Source organism: Haliotis asinina, chromosome 3 (assembly GCF_037392515.1).
Source record: "Haliotis asinina isolate JCU_RB_2024 chromosome 3, JCU_Hal_asi_v2, whole genome shotgun sequence".
Lineage (NCBI taxonomy): Eukaryota > Metazoa > Mollusca > Gastropoda > Lepetellida > Haliotidae > Haliotis > Haliotis asinina.
The window spans coordinates 60358437-60382558 of record NC_090282.1 but is presented as its reverse complement, the minus strand read 5'-3'; the positions used below and the strand labels follow the sequence as shown (position 1 = coordinate 60382558).

Sequence of the window (24122 nt, the reverse complement as noted above, 5' to 3'; positions counted from 1 at the left end):
ATGCCAGGAGTCACTTTAGGGGATTTACATTTGAGAAATGTCTCGTTTTTTGGGTAATGTGCAAATGCATGTTAAAATTAAAATCCACCTAACATTTCACTGGGATACGGAATTCCTTGATACACCTGACTGGCTACACATTCCAAGGACTTATCTCAGTAATAGATGCTGACATTACATCCCAAGTCTAAGGCAAATGTTAAAAAAATCAAGTCACATTATCATAAATTTTCACTAATATTTTATAGCTTTACTTGACTGACTTGTTTAACAACTTGTCCACTGTTAGAATACTGTGGATGTAAAAATCAAAGAATTTAACATAAATAATGCAACTTTGCTACATACATTGCAGGAATACTCTCGATATATAAATAAACGAATTGGACTTAAATATTACTATTTTACTACATGCATTGTTAGAATGTATTGTTGGAATACACTGAACAGCAACAGAAGTGCAAGTTTCGAAAAATATGAAGTCACATAGAAGCAAGCATTCATGTTTATGCGTTTTATTTAAAAATGTGACAACAAAGAAAACCGATTTGTGTGCCTTCTGCTATTCAGTATAATCTCAGTAACCACATATGAGCATTGTTCACAGTTTCTGATCACTTTCCATCACCCATTGCTTTGTCTAGTCTCATATTTAACTGCTGCCATTTGTAGGCGAAGTAATGCTTGCTCACTCAAATTATCTGAACACCTATGACAAAGAAAGTAAATGAGTATTTAATGTCTTGGATCAGGATAAAGTTTAATTTTTGAACACATAAGTACTAATTGAGAAGTAAATACAGTTTTCATAATTTCGTTTGGAAATGGAGTCTTTTGTAACAGCATTTGGTGACAGCATCAGGAGATATGCTGGTATGAGGTTAATCTAGAACTGTTCAGTGTAAATCAGATCACTTTGGGTCACTAACCAAGAAAGTGTTTGAATTAGTCTTACTGCTGTTCCTGTGATATATGTGAGTGAGTGAGTGAGTGAGTGAGTGAGTGAGTGAGTGAGTGAGTGAGTGAGTGAGCGAGCGAGTGCATCTGTACACCCGATACCAGCTAAACATATTTGGCCTGGAACCTTGGCCTTCAGTATGATGGGCCGAACACCTTAACCAATAAGCTTCCCCGCTGTGTTATTATGACAAGAGCAAGCAAGAAGAGGTTTTGTGCATGTTCCCATGCTATAGTGAGATGACTCAACAAATAAGAAAATCTATCACTTTACCAACACATCTACACCAACAAATAAACCAACCGAACACATTCCTGTAGTGACCCTACCATCAAACACTTAACTCCTGATGCTGTGATGTATATCTCACAAACTTCCACCTCAAAAAGGCATCAATCACAAGAAAATGGGATATCATCTCATTTTCACAACTGTCTTCAGCTAGCCATTACAAACAAATACACATAATGTAGAAGATAAGTCCATCCATACAGCCAGCTAAAACACAAGCATTTACAAGACTATTACACTGATGTATAGTAAACAGGTTGAACTGGTACAATTGGGTCTCTCTTCCATTGGATCAACATAGCTGTATGTGAACAGAAACCTCATTGAACAACTGCACGGCAATAAACACACAGCCTCCAAGTAATGGTCCCTCATTTCCCAGCTTAACGACAGGTAACATCTTTCTTCGCATGTTTATCAGACGGCTGATAAACGGCAACCAGATACCAATAAAACCTGTGAAATATAAACTTCTGTCTGGACTTCTTCTGGTTCACAAGGTTAAGCAACTGGTCTGAGTGTTGGGTAAGTTGTTTTTGACATTTGTTAGTAAGATAGTTTTGGGTCGTAAAGAAATGAAAACGAATGTGCCACATTTCTACCCTGATACCAGTGTGATATATTAAAGTGCTGAGTTACATTTTTAGCTTTAAATACCTTCATACATTTGTTTGACAGCTGGGAATGGAACAACCATTATCACATAGTACTTTGGTCCAATCTCAAACTGACAGATTACTTAATTTATTGAGAATTTCTTGTCAGGAACAACTTTAAATACATATCTCAGTACATTAATGTAAATTCCAAAGGATGATCTTGTTTCATAGAAACTGTAGTGCGAAAAATATTAATTCTTGTGTCATTTGTATTCCGTGGATCATTTGCTGATATCCTGACAGTAATGTATCAAAGTGGTGTCTCAACTTCTAATTATTACTTTAGAATTAAATTCTGAAAACACAGGTGAATAAAAACATGAAATGATTGTCCATTTGACTGACAGTCATCGTGAAGTGTTCATCATTCACTGCAGAGCTGTTGTTGAGAGGCGTAGGGTTACGTCAAACAGACACTGCTCTGGTTTCTTGCAACAATGCGTCTTTGTTGCTTTGATACAGGACAACCAGGGTCATTTCAACAGAACCGTCAGATATAACTGGTGGATTCATGAGAGCTAATTGGTACTGATAACGCGGCCATAGGTGTAACAATAAACTGCACAGTTACAAAGATTTGCAGAAGGTAGGAATTGTACACAAAGTTTTAAACATTCCATACCACCTTCATTGAGAGGCACTTGTAACATTGATTAAAGTTTGATTAACTTCTACGAGCACTTCATATCATGCCTTTCATTATTACAACACAATAAAGACCTATCAATGGACATTATAAATTTATCGCTGACATTGTTCAGCCTTGGGCTTGGTTTTTCATTATTTTTATTCTCTGATCACAACCAACAGAACAAAGCAAAAGCTTATTTCACAAGAACATGTAAATAATTTTATAGAAATTTTAAAACTAATTTGGTTGGTGAGTTACATGCACTGTACCAAAACATTATCAATGGCCAAACATATGCAAAATAAATGTTTTGTTGAAAATATTTTGTGTGAAAAAACGGTTGTCTCAGAAATTTGTCTGAATGATTAAATTATCAGTCACGCAATAAATCTGTTATTAAATTGGAAATGATAAACAAAATATCTTTCTTTATGAAAGATATCGTTATTTCAGCATCAATGTTCAATCAAGGAGCCATGACAACTAATCTGTTTAACTGTAAGGAAAGACATGACCTGTACAAAGAGAGCTTTGATGAAAACCTGACTCATTCTTTTGGAAATATAATGAAATAGAGTATCAGACAGACGATGTCAGAAAAAAATACTTCCGACAACAGAATGCTATAAGGCAACTTGAAAGCACAATCTTCGATCATGAGCAATGACATGTCTAATTACAATCAGACCTTTAAACCAAACACTCATAAATCTCTTCAAGGATAATAATTCATCATAGTTGGTATCAGTTTACTCGTTATTAATAATTGCTTCAAAGCAAGCCTACGACTCATCAGATATCCAATAAGCATCAATGAATGATTCAAACATGGCAATGATCAAAACTTTTATTTATTGAATTATGTTTATTAATGTTTGGTCAATTAAGTTGTGTGTATCAAATGTTGGTCATAAACACACATGTGAAGTTTTAAATCAGAAAGGAAACATTAACATTTCAATCTCTACTAAAGTCAGTGAGATAAACAAAAAAGAACATAAAGTTTTAAAGTTTGTCTTTTTGAAATGTACATCAGTTATCAATCATTAAACATTGTCTGCCGTGAATTGCTTCTCACTGAATCTCATTCTTTGACAGATGCTGACTATGGGGTCCGTATACCTACAGCAATGTTTATAATGAAAGTGATTACTGGTTTGGACACTTAATATGGCCTTCAAAACTGGTTATAACACTGCATATTCAGATATTTTCCAGATGTAATTTGACCATATGTATGATGTTATTGAGAAATGAGTTCCGATTTCATTTGTGTGAACGAAGCTTTTACACTGATTAATATCAGAGCTGTAAACTAAATGGGATCGCCATGACCTCGTTATATTATATGTATCGTTATCTTCTTATATGCATATCTATTTGTCATGACATGTAAGTGATTGAATAGACTTATGTTTTCATATATTTCAATTTCATAATTAGTACTGCAGTAAATATTTACTGCAGAGATGTATTGTTGGCAAGTATAGCCTAATGTTAATAAAACAATGTAAATACTTTGAACACGTTGGTCAGTCATATGTTGATAGATGAGTCAAACACTTGGATAGGTTGAATTTTTCCCTGGTCCAGACAACATGGATACAAAACGGTTTCACTGTTATGATGCATATAAAACAAGATGTCTATACAACTGCTTTTAATTCGGCCTATGGACTGCTTTTAATGTTTTTCCAAACAACTAATGTGCCATAAGTTAATAATTTTTCCAGATGCCATTTGTTATGAAAAAAGAAGCCGTTTCAGAAACATCCATCTGAATTTGGTCATCTGGTTCATCAACTGCTTCCTGAATACAACTGAATACAACTAAACTGAGAAATATCCCAGTATCTTTCAGCAAAGCTTAATTTCTGAACATGATAAATAATTCAACACAATTCAAAAGGTTCTTTGTTCTTGTTAATCAGGGAATGAATGGCAAGGGGTCCTTCCCACCTGAGCAAGTAGGGTCACACAGAATCAGTTGGCGAATGTAACATAACTCAACGCTTTCGACAGTTTTATTACCTGTGAACAAGATCTGAAGACTAGCTCTGCATTGCAACACATGGGATGCAAGATGCAGAGTGCTACAGCGCTGTCTTTCCCTGATGAATCACTTCGTGACCTGCAGCCTAGCGTCACAGTCATGATGTACAACCTAGCCATGACTGTCACGTTGTCGTGAATAAGGTCTTAGTGATAATTACGCATGGCACAGACACAGGGATTGCATTAGATATAATCTATGATACAACAGAACTCATCGTTAATTTCATTTCATTACAGAAATCTTCGACTAACTTTGTAGTTTATCAGACTTTGTAGATTAGAGTTTGATTAGGTCACTTCAAAGAGGCTGCATCTGCAACACTGATTAGAAGAATCAAGGAAACTGAATTGAATTTTCCTGAAAACTGTTGATATCATGTTCCATTGGAAAATCGATAGAAAATGTCAGCATTTTAATTGTTCTTTCATTTCAGAGGAAAAATGCATCAATTCTTTAATGCTACTTGTATAAAGCTATCTCTAGCTGATCTGAATGTGGTAGGTTCATGGATCATTCATGAAAACAATTCTTTAATTTTTTCAACATATGAAATGACAACCATAAAATACCCTACCACAAGCTGGTAACTTACATGAACTCATACGGCATTGCTGTATGGAAGTGTTTTAAAGGCCACCACAACTTACATTGACCATGTTTACATCATATACATACATGCAATAAAATCAACAAAAGCAAAGTGTAAGTTAAAAGTTTAGATATTTAGGAAAAGAATCTAATGTTTTGTCTTCAGAATAAGATCTGCTTGCTTGGCATTTTAGAAGTTGATGAGTAAGAGGAGTTTGCTTGACAAACAGCATAAGAATATATATACTGAAACGTCACAATAAAATATAATATAAAGAAGTTGTTTTCCATATAGCTTTGTACCTTCGTCTTATTCTGAAGAATACCAAACAAATTTCATAGAGATATTCATCAAAGAGAAAGTTTAAACTTCTTCCTTTGAAACTCGAAAAAAAAATCAGTTCCTTTTGCAAGCCAACTAGCACCTGTTTTTTAGGTTAGCTGGTAACACAACTGCAGACCACCCATGTCTTGTCTAAACAATCCCTCAATAAAATCATTGTTTGACCAGAATTCTGTCGGAATGTTTACAAATGTTCTATAAAAGGATAGTGTTTATCATTCACATATTACATAATATGATAAGAATCTCTTAAAGAGGGCCTCTGCTGCACTTAAAGACAGGGCTAGCAATTTTTTCAAGACAGGTAGATGAGAGAACCTGAGATTGTCTGGATGTTCTAAGCAACCTTTCCCTGGTCGAGTGCTATATATCATTATGCTTGTTGGAGCCTGGGCCCCTTTAACTGTACAACAGACTCAGACAACCTACCTGATACATGCAAGGTTGTTGTGATAAATCTGCCACATATCAATTCATTCATGCTTTGAATGACATTTTCAGCAAGGAGGTGAGACTACATGGGCTCACTTCATGATGAGTGGGTGAGTTTAGTTTTATGCCGCAATATTCCAGCCATATGTTGGCATTTCATGATGAAGAACACCGTTGCTATATACTGATGTATGTGGATGTGCGTGTGTGCATGTGCATGCATGCGCACACATTCAGGTGCATGCGTACATGCAGTGCATGCATGTGTGTTTGAGCATGCATGTCTACTTGCTTGTAATAGTCCAGTTCGATCCACCAAAGGTTTATAGTGCTAGTCCATGCTCTAACCACTACACCACCATCACGTAGAGAACTCGAAACCACAGATAATACTGTAATCTAAAGCTTGTCAAGTGCATAATGCCTCTCTTCTTTCAACCTGAACAAAACATGAAAGCAGACCCACAAATGAATTAAAATGAATCTGGTAACCAATCAGATCAGGTTAACAACAATGTAGAACAGAAATCGTGAAAAGAGAATCAAGACATCTAAATGACAAATGTTCCTGGAACTGCAGTCACGATCATTGCTGTGCAGCACTTGGAGGACGAGGCATCACCTCTGATACATCATAACTGAAGGCAAGACAGAATCAACCATATCTTCAGAACAAACAGTTTAAACCTTTTTTCATATTGTCTTTTATCATGCTACAGAAGAATGCTAATAAAATCTTTTGCTTTTATGATAGTAAATGAAATATGGATTTATAAACACAGTTCTGGATTTGAAAAGGTCATGTTGATATTTTTGTATCAGGGCCTGTATGAGAACAACACGTCGTGGAAACAAGTACAGTTAGTGCATGAAAAATTACTAACAAAAGCAAAACAGGGTAGCCTAGTGGTCAGAGTGTTCATTCCTCACTCAAAGGACCCAGGTTTGTTTCCTCACACAGGTACAATATGTAAAGTAAATTTCTAGTGGCCCCTGTCATGATACTGTTGGAGTTTTGCTAAAAGCAGAGTAAAACTACATTCATACGTATGAATGCAGGTATGATTCCTTACTGTGTCACATGAAATACCAATAACTGCACACAATTTATGTAATAACCTTATATTGTTTACATTTTATGGTTTAACAACATCAGAATTGATGACTAAGACATTTCCTGTATTAATCTTCTTAAATTTTAATCCATAAAATATCTTGGTCATCTATAACAACTTTTAATGCCACTAAAAGAAATGATATTTCACAAGATGAAACCAGCTAAAAGAAATGATATTTTACAAGATGAAACCAGCAATTAACAATGTCTTTGGCCGCTGAATTTCCAGGTCAAATAAGCATCACTGAGAAGGAATCCCACCATTGACATACATATATGAGAAATGTGCTGATTCTATCAGTCTCCGGAGTGTGGGTGTGCCTGCTGCCAGTCAAGTGTGTAACCGTGATTACATAACAAAAATATCTGGGTCAGGAGATGCTGACTGAGTCAGTCTGAACCACAGAGAGGGAGCTCTACCACTGCAATGTTCAAGGGGTGGCATTGCTGGAAAGTGAAATATTGGACAAATGCTTTTTGGGATTATGTACAGAGTGGTGTGGGTGAGTTTAGTGTTACATCACACTCATATTCCTGCCATATGGAGGTGGTCTGTAAATAATTAAGTCTGGACCAGATAGTCCAATGATCGACACATGCACAACAATCTGCGCAATTGGAAATTGATGACGTGTCAACAAAGACAGTGAGCCTGACCACCCAATCCAATTAGTTGCCTCTTACAATAAGCAGTTTCCTCTTGTAGCAAGCTCGGGTTGCTGAAGACCTATTCTATTCCTGATCTTCACAAGCAATTTACGTACAGAAAGCTGTAGAGACTAATCAGAAAGTGAGTGAGTGAGTTCAATGTAGTTTTCCACCGCTTTTATCAATCTTTCAGCAATGATATCAAGGCGGGACACCAGAAATGGGTTCCACACATTTTACTCACATGGGAATCAAACCCAGGTCTTCAGTGTGACGAGCTAACACTTTAATCACTAGGCTAAACCCTCACCCCAGAACCTAATCAGGGAAGTCATTATTTCTGTTGACAAGAATGGATAGCTGTAGTAAGTCACAAGCTCAGTGTGTCAACATCAATACTATTTGTCATGTAAAAAGAGTAAGTGAGTCTGATTATGATTTTACGCCACTTTTAGTTATATTCCAGCAATTTCATGGCAGAAAGTACAAAAAAGGTAATCACACTTTAACTGCTTGAACGATGGCCTCTCGTGTAAGATGAAACTTTTAATGACTGTGAAACCTACAACCACCTCATCCCTCTTGGTACCCAGCACACAACTACCACATGGGGCAAAGCGTACCTTGTCCATCCATGAACCGTTCTTGTCACCATGACATTCAACAAGAAGATGCAACTCCATATGACTGGGTTAGGTTGCTAAAAAGAAATATCCCTATTTAACAGGTTCATGTAGAGTATGGTACACTCCACAAGAATTCACATTCAAGAATGCTGGTAAGTGCTCTGACATACCTCAGAGATGACAGACGACATAAAGGAAAGAACTACAAATAGCTCAATCCTTCTGGATAGTGTCTGTTATGCTTGTTTTGCAATTCTCACGATAAAACACACATGCTGATGCATATCAATACACCTATGTCAGCCATCTATTCCTGTCAGGTTGGTGAGAACATGCTGGGACTATGTTAGCAATGAGGTAATACTATACACTCAAGTCTGAAAGCACACTTCTTATCAAGAGACTTTAAAACTTTCTTCAGACATCTGCAACTGTTACAAATACTAACATCATTAGAATAAATTGAAAATGAACACTCTTATTACTGCAGGAGACCAGACAAGACGCAGGAAACAAATGAAACAGTCTATCTCGATTATATTTTTGTGCCCCTTTTCAACAAATTCTAATCAATATATTTATGACTATATTTACAAGGACTAGTAACAAGAGATAGCACTCTCCTGAAATCTTGCGGTATCATTTGAGACATAAGTTTGCTTGTAATTATTCCCAGCATGAGAGATAGTTATCACAGCGCTAGTATCATGTTTCTATGTCTGCCCACAAATTATATGGCGGCCTGAAGATTATATCAAAGTCCGATTCAGCAGCTTCACCACTTCCAAATATCAGCTCTTTTCACAATGAGAGCAAGGAGCAGACACTACCTACCGGATTGTCCTCTGCTTTGATTCCTCATGAAGATAATGTATTACAACCTCCAAAGCAGCACTGTAGAACCAAGCCCTTTTAGCGCTGATAATCACATGAAGACTAATAGTGTAGCTTCCACAAAGACCCACGACTGAAGAGTGTATCCCCAGTGTTATTCAACAAAAGGAAGGATTTGCTAATTTGTAGGTCAGTTTGCCGTGATCAGCTACCTCATCCATAAATGATGGTATGGTGGTGCTGCAGTGTGCACTGTGTTCTTGTCTAGGATTCAAGTGGGTGTGTGGTATTGTTCAACAAACCTAGATGATCAGTCAAAACAGAGAAGTCCTCCCACTTCGATATTGAATGGACATAAAAGCAGACAAGCCAGTGAAAGAAGCTGGTTCCTAATGTTCAATTAATGGGACTGGAACAGTGACAATAGAATAGCCTTTTCCTCTCGCCCACATCTCTTATCCTGACAATTTTTTTGCTGTTGTTCATTTAAACTTTTAAACAGTTACTCCACAGAACTCTAAACCTTAGCACTATAAGATTCAACGTGAATGAGCAGTATGTCTATATTCGATGTTACATGTGTGGGTGACGGCAACACCTGCTACAGGCACAACAAGAAACACACTTAAACCACACCCTCCATCCTGAAGGCTCCTCATTCACGTCATGTTTGTTATTACTGTCATCAGACAAGATTGTTACTGTTTGGTTCTCTTATTTAAAAAAATAGTTGTTTTTTTTTTTTAATTTTGGGTACTTCAAATTTCAGTTCATACTGAAGAAGCATAACTAGTGTTTCCATTATATTCAAGATCAGGTCCCACTGTCACAGTTGTATTATAGTTCTACAACTATCCTAAAAGCCCTATACTCTAACATGGACTTAGCAATACGGAGATGACTGTCAACTTTGGTAATGGCAAAATACACTTCAAATTTCATACCAGCCTAAAACAGAAACCTTACTCCATATCACACACTAATGCTATATCCTTTAACACAGACTCCCACAAAATATCTTTCATAAGTCCTATATACCATACTTCCCACTGCAAATCACAAGGCATCAAGAATACATGACAAGGCATCAAGAATACATGACCACATAAAGGTCCAGTCTTACATATAAATATGTCAAGAAAATATACTTGAAAATAAAATTGTTATATGTACACAAGGCCCAACCCATTGTTATTGCACACTGAGTTAAGTTGCTAGGGTTCATATATCATAACAAATCCTGTTTACCTTCATGTTTTTCTTAATGGTGTTTCTACAATGGTCCTTAAGCTGAAAAGAATTTTTCCACATCAAATGATAATAAACAACATAATAAAATACACAAATTGCTGACCTGAAAACCATTTGTTTTCTTTCTGAGAATATTAAAACATTTTACTCGAAACTTTCACATTACAGGGTGCTCAGCTTGATTAACCTGGAATTCAAGAGTAATGACCCAAACAGTATAATGTATCCACAGGTAATAAATATCAAAACATTATCCACGCTGAGAGTCATCAAAAGAAACGGCCATCCTAAACAGAGAAGTGAATTTCATGTAGACCCATAATGATCAATCAGGTATAAAGTACTGTTGACTTCTGATCCTGCATTCTAGAGTGTCATCTCCATTTAAAATTCATGAGTGAAAACCCTTTGATTTCATTCCTATGATTAGCACACCCATTGATCTTACTATTGCCATCAAATATACAGGGTTTAATATGCTACGATGAGGAAGAATGGCGTAGCAGCTTATGCCTGGCTCATGAAAAATTCATCCAGTGCATTTTTTTGTCCATATCATATCACAGATAAGATGGCTTTCATACTGCACAATGGTCTGTGAAATTAGTTAAGTTATTGTGGTGAACAGATCACTATATGCATTCAAGTAAGTGTGAAACTTAATTCTGTTGTCAGTAGTATTGCAACCAGTCTTCCATGCAAATTAGAATATCATCCTTGCTGTGGCACTAGCTAGTATTGCAGTCGCGTGGAATGGAACCCTGGCATGATGCATCAATGCAAGCAGTTAAAAAATATATACACTGGTAATTGTTTTTACTGTAACAAGAATGACAACTTTGGGAACAAATAAACCAATCGCAAGACTGTAGGAACAAATTCTTTTTACACATATGTAAGAAGAGAAGAGGTTGACAGGGGATTAACATCATGGTCCGGATTACTTCCTTCCTATAGTACTGTGCAAGTAGGTATGTGTGTGTGTGGCTCTTTAACCAGTGTGTGGCTCTTTAACTAGTGTGTGGCTCTTCAACTAGTGTGTGGCTTTTCAACTAGTGTGTGGCTCTTTAACTAGTGTGTGGCTCTTTAACTAGTCTGGATTAATGCCAGGCTTACTTCCTTCCTATAGTACTGTGCAAGTAGGTATGTGTGTGGCTCTTTAACCAGTGTGTGGCTCTTTAACCAGTGTGGGGCTCTTTAACTAGTGTGTGGCTCTTCAACTAGTGTGTGGCTCTTCAACTAGTGTGTGGCTCTTTAACTAGTCTGGACTAATGCCAGGCCTACTTCCTTCCTATAGTACTGTGCAAGCAGTTATGTGTGTGACTCTAAAACCAGTGTGTGGCTCTTTAACTAGTGTGTGGCTCTTCAACTAGTGTGTGGCTCTTTAACCAGTGTGTGACTCTTTAACTAGTCTGGACTAATGCCAGGTTTACTTCCTTCCTATAGTACTGTGCAAACAGGTATATGTGTGGCTCTTTAACTAGTCATTACTAATGACAGGCTTATTGGGCAATGACACATGTTCCTCAGTTCATCATGGCAGACACATGCTTCTTTCATCCACAACTTGGGCATGTAACCAAGAGATTTCACACAGGCTTTTCTCAAGTCCCATCTGCTTGTCACGGGTGCCAGAATGCTTCAATAGTCACATAGTTCAGATAGCCCCTACAGACTATCCAGAAAGCAAACTGTCGGCAAAAACATAATGATAAGTTGTGAGTTGAAATCCCACACTCACCAGCCTCTCATCGCCATATCTATGAGTGAGTGAGAGTTTACTTTTATGCTGCTTTTAGCACAATTCCAGCAATGTCACGGTGGGGAAAGATTGTTGCAAAGAATGAAGAAGTTATCCATGAAACGTGGCCTACATGTAGACCAAAATACTATTTTAAAGTCACTCACAAGTACGAACCCTCAACCATCAACATCCCCTGGACATTTGCATACAGTAAACCCCTAGATCAGACACAACGCACAGCATACTCCTGAACCAAGATAATGTTGCAGCTTCTAAGGACCATTCCCTTATTCCCTGATACAAATTATTCCTCCATTACTGCCTAAGTGAGGATGAAACTGATTCCTACGTAATGTATGCATCTTTCCTGACCTCTGAGTAGTTTTCCGAGTGGCTGGGCAAATGAACACACCAGGCCAGAGAGGCATGAAATGTGATGTGAGCAAGGTGTGTATAATTCCAGTGAGCTTGTTCAGGCTGTCACAGTATAATACACTGCTTGAGATATGGAACGTTTGGACATGGCTGCACAATACCTCATAAATAATCAAGATTCCCCTATCATTTCAGGCTCTCTTGTCATCCTCAAAGACCATTCCAGAAATTTTGACATCATGTGAAGTGCCATCATTCTGAAATCAAAGCTTCTTTAATTTCTAATTTTCGGGAAAAAATATGGTATTGATGGGAAGTTTGCTTTTTAAGGGATTTGCTGATGCTGTAATTGAGCCAATTTGGTGCCTTCTTTGGAGATGTTTTACCATTCTCTCTTCACTTGGCATCTTTTCAACAATTTGTCTTTACAGAGGTTTATTCCAACAAAAAGACACATCCAGTCTATAGAAATCCAAAGGTAATTATTCTGTTGTTTTTCACAGATAATTACAATTATCACAAGCATCAGTTTGAATAAGTCTTACGCACCTGATGAGGTGGTGTGTATTTCGCACCACATCAGGTTGCAGTCGCTCAAACAAAGCCTGGGTTTCTGATGACGCCACAGACATAATGATATTACAAGGCTGTGCCATGATGCATGAAACATGCACGTTCTTCACAAGTCCCACACAAAATGCAGATAGGCTTTTCCACAAGACTGCCTGCATTAGCGGACCAGACTTGGTGACTGTGAAACGCGATTACATCAAGGTGTGTTTCATTAGAAGATTCCATTCCCAGGAAAACATTAACAGGATGGACGAGTTACCTGCCTTATTGACGAGGGAATTGGATGTTGCACAGCAGAATCAGCTGACAGGAGTTAGACTTGTCAGACATGATATTCGTCAAGAATCATCAGGCATACGTTGGAATACCAAATGTTCATTATGAGTTTAAGCAGCTTGAGTACCTGAATGCTTTGTTTTTATCATATTGGAGTCAGAATACAACGCCCAATGAAATAGCTCAAATTCAGAAAACAGGGTTGTAAAATAAGTTGCGTTTTTGCTAATTAGCAAAGAGGCTTTGCATAAACTGCTGTGAAACAAATGATCTTGGTAGAAAGAGGTTTGGGAGTGTGGGAACCATTATATAGAGTGAGGAGATCAAGGGCGTTTCTGGGGTAGTCGGCATGATTTGAAAATATATTCTATGCCAAACAACTTAAACAACAACAAATTCCTTCATGTTCCTATGATTAATATATTTTTTTACCATGATAGGTCAAACTTGACAACTGACACAGTAATACACTTTACCGAGGACAGATGGGAAGAATGGATGGATGGAGAGAGAGAGAAAGAAAGAAGAGTAAGGGAGAGAGACAGATTGTTGTCTAGGATCAAACCCTGGCCTATCATTGTCATAGGCTACCACTTTTACCCTAGTGCTACTCCTCCATCTGAGCCCATGACATCCTGCCCTGTGAGCTGAACAACATCTGACAATTCTCAAGTGAAAGATTCAGCAAGGAAAGACAGCGATAACTCCTGAAACTATCACAACTAGACCAATGATTTCAGCCTGGTTTGTTTCATGTCACTGATGTAGTGCAAAGACTTACTTAGCTCCCGGGATGAAACAAACGTTGTGAAGGTGTTTGTTGCCTCACCGGTCAACCAGAAAAAGGTGTCGGCTTTGACAATTCTGCATGATGCGTTAATGTCCAGAAGATCAAAGGGCCAATATGCAGTTGTTGCACTGCCTTCAATCCAGAGGAAATACTGTTACATTTATGACATTTGTACTTCAAAGATACCTCGATAGATTCTGATAACTCTCCAAACTAGTTTTATTGAGGGAATCACGTTAGTCATATTGAGTCATCTCTCCTATGGATCTTAGGTCTGCTTATTGTTTGTAGAGAATCAGCAAATGAAATCTGATATGAAATTACTTTTGTCTTCAAGAGTAGTGAAACACAATATTAATATACACTGAAGACTTTCTATTGAAACCTGCTTTAAAGTAGCAGGTACTAGCAGCCATGTTGATAATGCAGACTATTGGTAAATAAAATAAAACCTTGGAAAAGGCAAAGGAAAGAGCATTAAATAGTTAGGATGCTTTTGAGATACTTTTGTCAACATAAGTAGCAAAACGATTTGATCAGTATCTTAGCAATATCAGAGTGAACAGGTGATTATCACCAGTATCTTAGCAATAATATGATAAAATGTTTTCAGTATCTTAGCAATATTAGGACAACAACTGGTTATCATTTTGTATATATGTTACCAATATTAGGCTAAAATTTTATCAGTATCTTAACAAAATTAGCGTAACTAGTTACTTATTGTCAGTAAATATATTAGCCAAATGCATCTTGGGAGATAGAAAGCTGGCTTATCAAAAATCTCAGCAATATTAAGATAATGAATTGATTTATCAATATGTCAGCAATATCTGGATATATTACGGCCATGCAGGATCTTAGTAATATCCAGTGTCTATTCTAGGACACACAATTGTGCGATTTGCGCTAATAATGATCAAATCGCACCTCATAAAAACAACAGAGCGCGAACTGTCACGCATAGTAATTTGCTCCCTAACTACCTTTCAAAAAACATATAAAAAAAGCTTTATACTGACAAGGAATTACTTTTTAAATTGGAATCTGCCACAGAGTCAAGTTCGAGTGACAACATGTAAACATAACAGAGTAACTTCCCTTGGTTAAAACCACTATCGGCACTGGGGAAACGAAATTCCATTCACATCAGTATGAAAATAGATAACATTATCCAATGAAGTTATGATTTGATTAATTAGTTAATTGACAATGTTAGACAATGAACTCTTAACATAGTGCTTGTGTACAGCACTTTGAAAACACAGTTTCGTCGATCTTTTTTAGAACATCAGTTTGTTTTAACTTCGTTTTCGAAATCAGACAATATTATCACTTGAAGTTGAAGATGACAAATGAATATACAATTTTATTTACGATGGTTTGTGGTAATTTGGTGTGAACAATGCCACGCAAAAGAATGAAAATAACAGACTTTTTTGCACAAGATACCACTGAGAAAGCAATAGTGTCCGCCACGTCTCCCCAGACTGATACGTCTGTTAAGGAGACGTGTGAATCGAAAAGTGAGCAAAACCCCGAGACTGACCCCGGTCCCTCGGACTCTAAAAAAACAACCCCCAAACCAAGTGTTTTTCAGAAAATAATGCTTGCAAGAATGGCCATGGCTCTCTCAAAATGAGATTGGTGCTATGATATGTGACTATTGTAGCCAAAATAAAATGAGCAATAGTTTCACTGGTGTTGGTTGCAATACCTTTTGTACATCCACACTATTTTGAGAGGTATTCCCCCTACATTTTCCAAATCCCCCCTCCTTTTTCAGTTCTAGAATAGACACTGAATTTCAGGACTATTTGGGATTCAGCATATGAGAAAACTGACCTTCATCATCAGTGAATTCTCAGTTGCATAGAAAAATATAAAAAGTAGCACCTTGAGGCTTGCACCATGAGATCACTGCTTAATGGTGCAGTGGCCTGTACAGCATGACAAACTAGTGGACAGCATGAGCTTCATCAGCATGTCTGAGTCTAATGATGCACAGTCAGTTCCACAACATGCTGCAGTCACTCAAGCTTACTACAGTCCATGTTTGTACAAGCATATGGTCAAGAGGGCATATGCAGGCTACATTCCAGGCTGGTTGACTGCAATGAAGTTATGCATGTTCACCAAAAGATTAACGCTTAGTCTCTGAAAATATATCATTTTAACTGTAACAAGTAAACACATTTAAATTGATAACTAGCCCCAGAGGGACCACAAGTTGGAGAAATCTAGACTTTATTTCGGGCTTCAGCATTGTAGGGCAGGCTAGGCTGTAAGGAAAACATTATAGTTCAGGGACTGTGAGACAGACAATTCCACAAGTCCATAATACATTGATATCTGTTTTCAGTTTTATTTTGTCAGGCAATTATGAGTTTGTGTATGGATATTAAAACAAAATCAGCTTGCCTTAGTTTCCAGATCCAGATTGATGTCAGCTCTTGAGTTATCCAATCGTCTCTTTAGTTACCATGTGTAAAAACTGAAGAAAAAGAAAACAAGAATTAAATCGACATTATCGGACATGAAGCATTCTTGACCCAAGGACCATTAGTATACATGCCCCTCTAACAAGGCTTTGTACTTCACAAAAGAACACTGACAGAAAACGTCAGCACAACCTTCCTCACAAATAGAAGAAAACCAAACCATGACAAATGGCATTTGTCTTGAATCTCTCAAAATAAAACTAGTGTAAAAATATCTGAGGAGTGTCTGGAGCTTCTTGTTCGTTCAATCCCAGCATTTCCTTGCTAAAACACTGAGGAATAATGACTGCCAAATAGACAGGCCTGGCAGAATCCCTTACATCAATGCATTACGCAAACTTCAAAGACGCTTCCCAAGTCTAATAATCTGGTACAAGGCAGATGGGATAAATATGACACAGCGATTAGTCAAAAATGACACTTTCCAATTTCATAACAATAGCTTGTCTGGACAAACAATCGTATTATGTTGTCAGTTTTCGACTAATATGGCCGTCTCAAGTAGCCAAAGATGTTAGATCCAGAAAATTGTCTGGCAGCACTATACCAAGCTAAAGTGCTTAAATACTCCATTATAAGAGAATGAGAGTTGTAGGAGAAGACTCAAAACAGTCTTGTGATGTCGATAAATGATGTATTTTATACCATATTTCCCTCTTTGTTCATTGAGCACAACCACTGAATCTGTCTGTATGATTAATCTATCAGGAGTGATCACAATTTGGTGGTAGGGGATGACGTTATAGCTCTGTGACTGGAGAGAGTTCAAACGCTCGCTCTAACTGTCTGCTCAATTTTCATAACATGATTATTTCATTATCAGTTATGAATGGAGAGTACAATTATTTGAACTGAAACCTGAAACCAATATGTCATTTTTGTGGGATGCACTTAATGACACCCTCCGTCAAAAGCACAACATTATTTTCTGTACAATAATGCATACTTCAAAGATATCCATTCTGACAGTTCATGTATAAAAGATTTAACAGTAATGAATTGCAAATCTTGCTGAAGACAAAATTGCTGCATATATATTATGAGTGAGTCTGCCATAAGCAATATCATAGCAATATATACAAGTGACTCATTTTAATGATGCTTCATTGGACGAACGTTCCAGGTGACCATGCTTGATGACAATTACTACTTTAGTGCCTCATATGGGTAACATCTCAAACATCATTACAGAACTGTTGATTCATCCTACCTCCCTGGGCCACCTGTGCAAACCCCTTGTACAATCTATTGTGACACCACAGACCACCCCTGTCACCTACTGATCTCTAGTAGTACCTTGGACCAAACATGCCATCTTCTGCATGACCAATGGTGGCGCCTTAGACTGACTCAAGTCACCTGCATGAGTGAGTGAGTGAGTGATTGATCTAGCGAGTTTAGTTTTATGTGGCTTTTTGAAATATTCTAGTAATATCACTGCGGGGTACACCACACATGGGCTTCACATACTGTACCAGTGTGGGGAATTGAACTTGGATCTTTGATATCACCTGTATGATCTACAGCAACACCTTAGATCAACCATGATACATTCTGCATGACCTATGGCGACACCTTAGATCAACCATGATACATTCTGCAAGACCTATGGCGACACCTTAGATCAACCATGATACACTCTGCATGACCTATGGCGACACCTTAGATCAACCTTGCCCCCTGTATAATCTATAGTATCATCTGCTGAAATATCTTCAGTTTAAACCTTAGGCTCTAGCTTCTATTATGAACTATTGATAGACTGAGTCCCTAAAAACTCTGCATCGATCCTGTAAGTTAAACTTAAGTCACATAATCAAAAGATGCATTTAAATTAATTGTTAATGTGACCCTGTAGGTTTTATTTAGCCATAATCCACCTCCAAATCAACTTCTTTTTGACAGAGCATACAGTATCAAAACCTGGCAAGACAGGAAGTGTAGAACCAGCTAATGTACATCCCACTAAAAGAAGAAATGCAAGACTCCTCTATTGATGCACAACTAGCAGAAAATATCTGAAAAGCAAATTTGGTATTTTTTCACACAAATTCTATCTGTACATGAACACAAATATCAGTGCATTTCTCACTGTAGCCAAATGTAGGTCAGTGTGATTACTACTCGTGAGGTCTGATCCTACTCAATATATTGATGCAAAGAAGTACCAGCCAGTTGATGTGTATATGATATGTGGGCTGTCGCTCTGCTAATACTTGCAGCAAGGGTATATACATATTACCAGCAAGAAAAAAGAATCTTCTGGGCAGTCAAGCGTTTGTATAAAATGCCACCACAAACACTTTAAATGGTGTCTTTATCATTTTGGTAAATAATGATGTGATTTAGTCCTCATCACGTCTCTTTTTCACTTCAGTAAATGTTGTGGTTATGTTGATTGCGACGAATTCTGACTTCTTATGTTAGTTACAACTTTGCACGATATTCTATATTGAAAGATCAATACAATTTACCGAGGTAGAGAGTTCCTGACCATTCTCCCTCATTTCATTTCATGAAGGATTCCAAACTCACTTGTTGCCATGACGACTTTTCAAAGTCTATGAGGAATGCATAATGAATTTGCTGACTTCTAAATTTAAATCTTACAAATTCTTATGATCATAAAAATAGCAGTACAGAAAGAAATGTTTTGGTGAATATCAAGGTTAAGCTACTTGTCTATATGTCTGACACATTTATACATAACACAGCACAAGGATTATAGCACTTGTCTATATGTCTACTACATTTATACCTAACACAGCACAAGGGTTATAGCACTTGTCTATATGTCTACTACATTTATACCTAACACAGCACAAGGGTTATAGCACTTGTCTATATGTCTACTACATTTGTACCTAACACAGCACAAGGGTTATAGCACTTGTCTATATGTCTACTACATTTATACCTAACACAGCACAAGGGTTATAGCACTTGTCTATATGTCTACTACATTTATACCTAACACAGCACAAGGGTTATAGCACTTGTCTATATGTCTACTACATTTATACCTAACACAGCACAAGGGTTATAGCACTTGTCTATATGTCTACTACATTTATACCTAACACAGCACAAGGGTTATAGCACTTGTCTATATGTCTACTACATTTATACCTAACACAGCACAAGGGTTATAGCACTTGTCTATATGTCTACTACATTTATACCTAACACATGGTGTAAAGATTATACATCTATTACATTTATACCGAACACATCATAAAGATTATAGCCTTTGTTTACATGTCCACTACATTTATACCTAACACTGCAAGGATTAAAACATTTGTTTATGGGTCAACTATATTTATACACTGGACAAATATCTGTGTCACATCATCAGTTTTTCACTCATGACTTGACTAAAATAAGCTGTACATTTGTGATACATAAACACAGAGTATAAAATCCTGTCAATTAATGACAGCTAAAACAATCTGAATGTCACAGATATAGATGTAAAACAAGTGCCAATTCATTTTATATATTAATGTTGTCTGGCTGATTTCTGGTAGAACGTGAAGTCTATGACCAACTGACATTTACAGAGCACTTCAATCATGGCTCAAAAACAACAGATATAGAGCAGACATTACTCAGCATCTACAGTTATATATGTATCTTGTACGGTGTGATTATTTGTGTGCTCGTAAAATATCTTTGGAACTAAGTAACATAGTTCAGACTTCAGAAGTTGGTGAATATTATAAGATGAGTATATGGATGACAACTTTTTTATTGTCTTACACAAGGGCACCTGAAGAAGGGGCAAGAAGTAGCCCAGAAATGTCCTGTTAGACAATAAAAAAGAAGTTGTCATCCATATACTCACTCATCTTGTTACAGTTCAGACTTATGTGTAGTTATCAAGGGTAACTGTAGTCTTTTCACACAGCATTCTGCCATCAAATAAATATCTCACTGGGCCCATGATAGAATCCGAATGCCTCAAGCTTGCTACCACCTTTCAAAACACTCTTGATCCAGTCACACACCTCTCAGTGTATCTGGTAACCTCTTTGTGGAGAAAAATCTGTCATAACAAGGACAGTTTCTGTATTTCTCATCTGGAAAGAACACATTCACTCTAGTAGAAACTGACATTCTTCTTCTGACTAAACATAAGGATTTGATTCTTACGATGCCATGTTTGAACTGAGGTAGAATGCCATTTTTTACAACAGTAGGATGCCATGTTTGAAGTCAGTTAGGTTTCCATATTTTATGGGATGCCATGTTTGATCTATGAAAGGGTGCAAAGTTTGATCTAAGCTAGGATTCCATGTTTGATTTAAGTTAGGGTGCCATGTTTGGTCCATGCCATGTGTTCATGTTTGATCTTAGGCAGTGTGAAATGTTTGACAGAGGCAAGGAACATGTTTGATCAATGCTAGGATGCTATGTTTCATCTGGGGTTTGGTGCTATGTTTTCAGCAAGGAATATGTTTCATTTATGCCCAGGTGCCAGGTTTGATCTTATTTTGGATGTCATGTTTCATTTAGGATAGAGTACCATGTATTATCTTAGCAAGTAATATGTTTGTTCCGTGTTAGGATTCCATCTCTGATCTTAGCTTGAATGACATGTTTGATGCCAGTCAACGTGCTCTTTTTCACTGCTTCTGTCCTTACATCAATGATTTTTATTGAGTTTGTCATAATAACAAAACCATTTTAATGACAAAAGTTTTCTATCAGACTAAAGTCATGTGGACTGAAGCTGATTAACTGCCAGTATATGGGGCATGAAATATCAGGTTATGTACACTGAAGTGAAAATATCACTTATACTTTCACTCCAATGAAACATAATTGACACTTTTCTGATGAATAACAATCCCTATTTTCACAATGTATTCTTTTATTGCATTTTACTATGTTAATATTCCATATCATAAGGTTTATTGGGTCACTTTGTGGAACAAATGGGAACATTTCTTGGTTACATGCCAATATTATCCCCAATAAACCTGGAGGATATGCTCTGGATGTTGCAACACATATAACCAGGAAGGTTTAAGTACCTCTAGATTTATGTCTCCACACAGAAAAGCCATTTCTTAAAATAGTTATCTGTCACCATTTTGTGATAAAACAAATTTTTTTTTGTTCTCACAGCGACACATATGGAAACCAAAATTGAAAAACATTAATTTATTACTCATCTTCCAAGACAATAACTATCATACTACCTGAACTTTAAAGCGCTCCCTGTTTTACTAAATTGTATGTTTCTCCAGTTTTTGTATGTTTCTGAATTATCTGTAATCTTCTTTTCATCAGTTATTTGTGGTTTCTGTGATGTTGATTAAAATCAGATCAATACATAACATAAAGACATTAACATCCCCTCCCCACCAACTCCAAAATAATCCAAACTGTTTACAACTATCGACTGAAGCAAACACAAGAAAGAACAGATATTTCCCACACTGTACATGTGCAAGAACACTGGACTCTGGATGCTATTATGCGTACAACTGTTAATAGATGGCTGACAGTGACAAGGACTCCTGCTGAAGATTTCATAGCACAATCACAGTCAAAATACAGGATTTGTTGCACTGATGTAATCTAAGTAGGATATTTGCAGGAATCAATCAAGTTTGGTTAATGTGATGAGAATACAAAGGGAGAACCCTTTTCGCAGTGTATAGCAAGGTTTCCAGACTGCCTTATCATCAGGTGATCATGAAATTCCTTGTCAAACAGTATGTTCATCTGGTCCACATGGTCATCTAGCTGTAGTTGTTATGCCCAGTCATGTAATCTCAGTGATTTACTGCCCCATTATGTACAGACAACATGACTACCTGACAACAGGTCGTTACACACAAACACCTGATGTTGATGACAGTTGTTATGTTTGACATTTCACAACTACCTCTCTCCTGTGGGAGAAAAACTTGTTTTTCTGTTTCCTGATAGTAATGAGATAAGAGGATCATATAAACGATATTAAATATCCTATGACTGAGTATCCTGTCATATTGTTTGTTGTTGAGCAATATTTTGGTATTGGTATTTTTCTTCACATCTGGACCGGGAAACCACTGACTAAAAACCTGAGAAATGATCCAAGACAACTGACACACACGTCACACACCCTGATCACGATCCAGATGATCATAGAGCTAACGTGATCATAACTCCCATACTTTAACACAGAGTTTTGGTTATCACAGTGGATTGCACTGAGGAACAGGGATGTGTTACCTGCCTTTTTTCATCCAGCTTCAACAATGACAAAAAAAAATCCATCCTTCGTGTAGAAAATTATGAAGGAGTTTTGAAGAAATCAGCTGTTCTTTGGTTAAGCTTAAAACTGCTCACCAATTCAATAACAGCTCTATCCCTGGGGCATGCATATCGAACCTGGGTAAAACAATCCAGTCATTGACAGCATGAGTTCCTTCTGTAGGTAACAGGGATAGCCAGATATATAAAACATTGCAGCCACCTAATCCCCATTCAGCTGAGCACACATACCATGGAGGTATGAAAACTATGAATCCTCATTTATAAAATATTTGTATAAAAGACTTCTTCCCTCAGTAGGTTGTCATTGCTTCCTTGTGCTGACTAATCAACATCAAGCTTACAAGGGAGAAGTAGACTCAGTGTGGTGACTGTTTTCAGAGAGAACATCCCCATGTCACAGAACACTGATTGATCAGTGGAAGAATGCTAGACATCGTAAACGACAAGGCATACAATCATGCAAATGAAATAAAAATTGTACTCCAGGAAAGACACTGAGACTGCTGAGAACAGTTTGGTCATCATGCAGTTTCGAAGCCTGTAGAAAATATTTCCGTCACTACCATTGCACTCATCACAAATACTTGACAAGACAAATAAATTATTCAACCAAAACAGAAGACCATGTAGGGAGACACTGGGAGGAGCCTTTAATGATTCAATGTATGCAAATAAACATTCATGACAAACACCACACTTGACCCCGGAGAAACAATGGACCACGCAATAAAAACATACAATTTAGCAATTATGTGATGCGGTGTAGTTAATGGTGATCATTATAAGAACAATTGAAAATGGCAGCTGTGACAGAACTGGGTCACACTTACCACTGGTCTACTTTGTGGGCAACAAGATCTATGTAATTTTATTAAGTAGAAATAAATTGCCACAGCAAAATTTATAAAACAATAAACTGAGAATTTTAAAGATGATAATTATATTACTAAGTATCGGGTTTGCTTTTTATTGTAAATGAGGGATGAAGTTTCAATTGAACAGTGACACAAATCAAAGATGATGACGATAAAATCAGCGTATACCTGTATGAGTGCATGAATGTGGGTTTCATGCCACTATATTTCACTGATATATTTCACTGATATGACACTTGGCTGACATGAGCATGGGAAAGAAACCAATAGCAGTGAGT

At 37.1% G+C, this 24122-nt stretch overlaps 1 protein-coding gene across 2 annotated transcripts in view; it reads right to left on the bottom strand.

Moving 5' to 3' along the window:
• Positions 1–24122, bottom strand: part of LOC137278255 (semaphorin-2A-like) — a 328809-nt gene that overhangs the window by 103127 nt on the left and 201560 nt on the right. For both annotated transcript variants that reach the window (XM_067810479.1, XM_067810478.1), the window contains one exon: positions 16614–16686. The gene's annotated coding sequence lies outside the window, so the exon portion shown is untranslated. The remainder of the gene's footprint in view (positions 1–16613; positions 16687–24122) is intronic.